The sequence below is a fragment of the Hirundo rustica genome, chromosome 3 (genome assembly GCF_015227805.2).
Source record: "Hirundo rustica isolate bHirRus1 chromosome 3, bHirRus1.pri.v3, whole genome shotgun sequence".
In the NCBI taxonomy this organism is placed as follows: domain Eukaryota; kingdom Metazoa; phylum Chordata; class Aves; order Passeriformes; family Hirundinidae; genus Hirundo; species Hirundo rustica.
Window position 1 is genome coordinate 92,149,718 of NC_053452.1, and position 6,140 is coordinate 92,155,857.

General features: G+C 40.0%; 1 long non-coding RNA gene across 1 annotated transcript; it reads right to left on the minus strand.

Annotated features, from left to right (window-relative positions):
• Window positions 1–1,044: 1,044 nt before the first annotated feature.
• LOC120751246 (uncharacterized) lies at window positions 1,045–5,208 on the minus strand. Its single transcript, XR_005700334.2, has 3 exons — window positions 4,986–5,208; window positions 4,028–4,169; window positions 1,045–3,842 (listed from the first exon to the last, which is right to left on the minus strand). It is a non-coding gene; the product is annotated as an uncharacterized LOC120751246 (long non-coding RNA).
• Window positions 5,209–6,140: the final 932 nt, after the last annotated feature.

A 6,140-nucleotide genomic window follows, 5' to 3' on the forward strand; every position in this document is an offset into this window, starting at 1 on the left:
GGGCTGAACTGGAAGGCTTTAATCCAGAGGAGATTTGACAAGCTTGAGGACTGAGCAAAGAGAAGCTTCACAAAGTTCAACAAAAAGATGTGCAAAGTTCTGCTCCTGGAGAAAAATAACCCCTTAATAAAAGTAGGTGAGGAAATAGCTGAATGTATAGCAGCCTGCTGTAAAGGAACTGCAGTGTATGTGCCATTGTAAGTCATTCTACATATATGTTACACTCATACTGAAGACATCCTAAGATTAAAATGAGTCTTTTATGTCTCTTCATAAAGTATGGAAGATACTTGGCTGTGGCTTCGGTAATCTCAATGTGAAAGACATTTATCTGATATCTTTCTTTTTTTTAAGTTCCTGTGAACTTTTCATGTCATTGGACTGGTCAAAAATATTTTGATTAACTTTAAAAAGTTTAGTTCTTACCAAATTAGTTATCACTTCTAACTTTGCATTTAATATCACCATTAAAAATGGGAAAAATACTTTAATTTACATATTGAAACATGCCTCTAAACTTACAAACTACAGGTTTTGAGATTCCAAGGCTAACATAGGCATGCTATTTATTTAAAGTCCGTATCTTCTGATATAGAGGTTTGGACTAAACTAAATCTCAAACTTTGGGCAGTGCTTGAGGGAGTATTATTGGTTGAGGCTGCCAGGTATGATTATAACAACTAAATAGTATTGGCGGTTGTGTTGCTATCCTGTTCTTTTCACCATTTACTGCTTAATTTACTAATATGGAGGTCGTAAAAGGGCTTGAAGTAAACCCCAGTAGGTAAAATAGCAAAAGAAAGTGTTTAAAAAATTTTAAAAGGAAAATCTGTAGCCCAGTGCAGCATCTAAATATAAAAGACTACATTTATATGTAGAATTTTTTTTTATTTATGTTTTATTAACAATAAAAGTGTTCTGGAATGATGCAACAGTTTCAGGTCATGGCATCATGTGGCCCAGACAAATTAACCTAATGTTCTTAAAGAAAGGAGCCAGAAAGCTCTGTGAACATCATATAGTTTAATGAATTATATATGAGGAATTAATCTTTGAATATGGAAAAAACCCTCTGGAAGACATCTGCTCATATATTTCCAATATTTAGAGATAATAAAAAGGGTGAAATGAAGCCTCACTTCTAAACAATATAATAACTAATTCAGGGCCACCAACAGTAGACTTTATATGTAACTGACCAACACTGAGTGACTGATTATATACTCACACTTCAACCCTTGCAAGGTGTTCAAAGTACAGTCTTAAAAGAGGTCAGATTCAGAAGAAAAGAAGAAAAAAAAAAAAAGGAGCCTTGTGATGCAAAACTTGAAAAGCACACTCTAGCTCGTCAGAGAGAAGCTATGGAGGTTACTAGTCCATAGTAATTAATGTGTGCTTGTAATTTCCATTGTAGCATATAAAAAAATATTTCAGACCTACAGAAAAGAGCATGAGATAGCACAGTTGTTAGAAGTTGAAGTCAGGCCACTTCCCTGAGGATGAAAATTAAATGTTGGAGCAGTTCATAAGAAGAAGTAGGGGAAGGTTAAGCTCTTGCAGAGATACTGAATTTCATTTTAAAAGCCAGCCATTGATCCATCTCCCGGGAGCAATCCTGTAGTCAGTGTTCAGAGCAAGCCTGCACAGATCACCATGTAATCACAGATTACCAAGTACAACATGGCGCCACCTGAGTTTCTCTGTGCTGAACTGCCCTGGTACAATGCCATGGCACATCAGACTGGGTCAGAGTCCACAATGCATGCCCTATGCCCAGATCTTGGCTGTGAGCCCAGTATGGACCAGTGTCTCTGGAGCTATCCCATCTATGTTCCTATCTTGAGGCTCTATGCACTGCTAGTGTTAACCCTGCAGAGGGATAATTCCAACCTATTTCAAACTCTTCATTTGGAACCACTGTAGGCTTGTTTTGAATTATGTCCTATCACTGTCATTCACATAAGCCTTTGGACAAAAGGACCTCTCAGACTAAGAACCTCACCTGTACCTCCCACTGTATACATGGTGAAAAAAGCTGCTCAAGTTCTATGTTAAAAGCAAGTGACCCCTTCTACCCCATACTGACAGAATGCTTTTTCAGAGTCTTCCCGACTGACTGCTGGAAAGCAGTTGATAATACTCCTCCTGTGGCTGTAAAAGGAGAATTAACCTCAACACTTTAATGATTATTAAGAAGATTAGACAACAATAAAAAAGAATAATTAGCAATAATTTAATGAGCTTGTTGTTATGAAATGTAATTCCCAATCCCGGTTCTCTTTCCTCTTTTCTGAAGTAATAAATATTTTCTGGCTGTCCATGCCTAAGCTTCCCACCAGCTCCTAGCACATTGTGGCTGTGCTGGGACATTATCGACACCATTAACAATCTGTTAGTCAAGGTTTTGGCAAGTGGTTTTGGCAAACCTAGGGGTTGATAGCATGGATTGACTGATATTGCATGCACCCAAGGCCAGACAACACACAGTTCATTCCTTATCTCCACAAACCCAGGAGGTGGATGCATTTGAATTACACTGGATGGATCTACAGCATGCACTGATTCCTGAGCTGGGGCTGGGATGTTGTTGTTATGCCCAGACACGCGAGGGCTAATGCTCAGAAATGAATGGTGAGGAAAATACTGCTTGGGTCTGTCCTCTAGCCTGTTTAAAGAAATAAATGTGCGTATAGGCGTAGGCGGGTATCTCAGCAGCACTACATCAAGAGCATCAATACTGTTCTCTACTAAATTACAGTGCTATGAAAATATCCAGTGTGACTTTGGACTTGAATTCTCTGGTTTCAAGAGAGGACCAAAACTTAAAATGTTATTCTGGATAGCAGCCTTATTATGAGGGAAATATATGGTGTGAACATAATTTTAGTGCTACTCAGCTATTCGTTTTGCCTTCGTCTTCCATTATGTAAGTGCTTACATAGTTATATAACACCATAAAGTACATGAGAAATAGCTTAAAAGCCTGACTGGTAAAAGAGTATGACAATACCAATTTTTGACAGTAGATGAAGCCCAGAAACAGGAAAAAGAAACAGTAGGCCAAGCAGACATTTCATGAGAATAGAGGCCATGCTGACTTATCAAAACCAATTAAGTGAAATATTATTTTGGTTTAGGTGTCTTATAAAGAAAATAATTTCTGGGGTAGTGAAAATCTGGGATGTCCAAACAATTGCATGCCTAAACATGTAGAAAAAGGGTAAAGGATTCAGCCATAACAATGTGTAAGCAAACTCTGAACGAAGAAATGTGCGCTCATTTCATATGGCTCAGAAATCACAAAATAAAAGTCGAACATAGTAACATGTCTCTGCAGTTTTTTTTGTCTATCATCCCCCAAAGACTAATCAGCCTATTAATACTTCACTTGATCATCCCAGACAAAGATATAGTTCATCAGCTATGATAAATATGAAAATTAACTTGAGATGGTGTGATGGTCTAACACCAGCTGGAAATTAGACTCCAAATAAGTCAATTCCCTCCCCCTTGCCCCTTCCAATAAGAGATGGACAAAGGCTGAGGTAACAATTAACTGAAAGAAAACAGCCTTGGAATAAGGAACACACACCAACAACAGCAATATAAATAACAAAAGTATACAAAAAGAGAAGGGGCTTTATACACAAGAGCTGTTCACCACCTTGACTTAGTTCTGTGTGGCTGCCAGGACAAAGGTGGGATGGTGGACGCTCCCTGTAGGTTGAATCTGCACAGCCTCGGGACAAGGATAAGATGGTGACCGTTCCCACACAGTAGCACATGGCTTCTCCAGAAGAAGACAAGATGGTGGCTGCTCCCCGCAGATGGTCTTCCCATCCCTGAGTGCAAGACCATGAAAAACGATGATTGGCAAACCCCCAAAATCTGGACCATCTGTGCTGTGCCACCTGTTGCTTTCCAGACTGCTGGTTCAATCCCACATGGTGCCATTGCTTTGCACCACTCTGCCCCCCTCCACCTGGCTCTGTGTGGCTCCTTTCAGCTAGGCTGGGATCAGGCTCACCTCTGCTGCTTTGTCTCCCATGGATACTTGCCACACCAGAACCACTTTTCAACACCACTCCTTGGAGATGTGTCTTGGAGGAATGGGAAGATACAGGCAGTGACAGAGGACAATGTCTGCAGGGCTGATCCCAACAACCTCCCTGATGAGGAGAGGATGGCAAAATGTCACACTACTAGTGGTACATTCATTATTCCTTACCCCTAAAACCACACCCCCAGTGATGATGTGCCACATGGTGCTAAGCCATGCCCCCTCTCTGCATTCAGAACAGGTGAGTGTCTATGCAGGAGTTCAATCTTAAATGAAGATATTTAAATTAATAAGCGTCTATAGGCACATCAAGTGTCTCATTCTTTGTTAGGGTCCACAGAGGTAGAGTTGTAGAGAGAGCAACTCATCCTTCAGCAGTAACCTACAACAAAATTCAGCTGCCTATAAATTGATGTCAAGTATTTTCTCAATTGGTGCATGGTACGATACCTGGTTTCCAGTTTTCAGAGGGAAGCAAGTCTCATGTAATCAGTTCCTCAGCAGGCATAATGCACTTCCTAGTGTGTCTGAACTGGCACTATGGGACTACACAGAGGCAGCTGAATCCTGCCCATAATACTGATTCAAGTAACTCACTCTTCTTGCTGCAAAGAAAACTTCAACACATACAGCAGACTTAAACACCTAAATGGGAGTCTTGAACAGAATTCTGCCTCCAAAATCTCTTACAGAAACTCTGTATGTGATTAAGAAGCATGTACTGTAACACACTCTTGCCTATTAGCTGACATGGGTAGAAGAATTATAAAATTTCATTACTTCACCTGAAAGATTAAGACTAACTGAGATGCAATTGCATAAATAGTCTTATTTGGGATATAGCCCATGTCTTCGGTGTTAAAGACTTCAGAAGCTTTTTAGATCAAATAGAGTTGATATAGTAGAAGAAAGTAGGATAACTCACATTTGAGAGATCTCAGGGGTCTATAAGTCTTATCTTCTGCTGGTCAACTGAGGTCTGACCAGGTTGCTCATTCCCTTATTTCATCCAGGTCTTGAAAATCTCCAGTGGTGGTGTCTTGATTTTGAAAGACAGTTGTCTGCTAAGGAAAGCTAGATCCTCCCTTGGAATGGAGAATGTAAACCCCCTTCCCTCCAAATTATTATAATTTTGCAATTAGGGGCTTTCAGACAAAGATATGGGAATAGGAGTAACAGTTCTTTACAAGGAAAAACAAAACAAAACAAAAAAAAAAAAAAAAAAAAAAAACAAAAAAAAAAACCAAAAAAAAAAAAAAAAAAAAAAAACCCACAAAAAACCAAAAAACCAATCAAGCAAAAATCCTGGAAAACCCTGACAGAATCAGGGATATGACCTGGCACCCTGTTGGTCAGGATGTTGGAAGCAGTCCAAATAAGTCCTCCTGGAATAACAGGTGTGGTTCTGTGGAATAGAGATGGCCCTGTAGAAAGTCCAGTGGTGATGAGATACGTTCAGTCTTCCCCCAGGAACCCAGTGGAAAAACAGCATACCTTGTGTCCTTCAATCCCAGTTTTTATCTAGCTAGGAGCAGTTGGCTGCTCCCCCACTGTGTGGAGCATCTCACAATGGGATGATGGAATGTGTCATGTCATTGGTGGGCCCTAATGGCCAATTATCAGAAGATGTCCCCCTGGAGGATGGAGGGGTGGTGAAAGAGAAAAGAAACACTGCCCCACCTGGTTTTAATGGCTGGGCCATTACCAGAAGGCATCCAGCCCCTCCCCCCTGTAGTTACAAGAGAAGGATAAAACATCTCCCCAAAACAGCTTTCAACAGGTGAAACAGAATACACATTTTTAGGTTACACAATCCAAGACAGCTGGAGCCAATCTTTTTGGACAATATGTTCCAAATGAAATAGAACTCCAAGCAGAAGTCATATACTTTGTGTACACCTTTGAGAACTTATTTAGACCTTAATTTTCAGAAACATGTAGGCAGTGAATGCAGTCCTGAAGAGGCTGAGAATGAGGAGGAAAAGGATTTAGACATACACAGAAACCAGCAAATTATGTGCAGTTTTGCAATAAATATCGTTAGTAAGAATACCCTGGATACTATGTTCCTGTTTCAGGA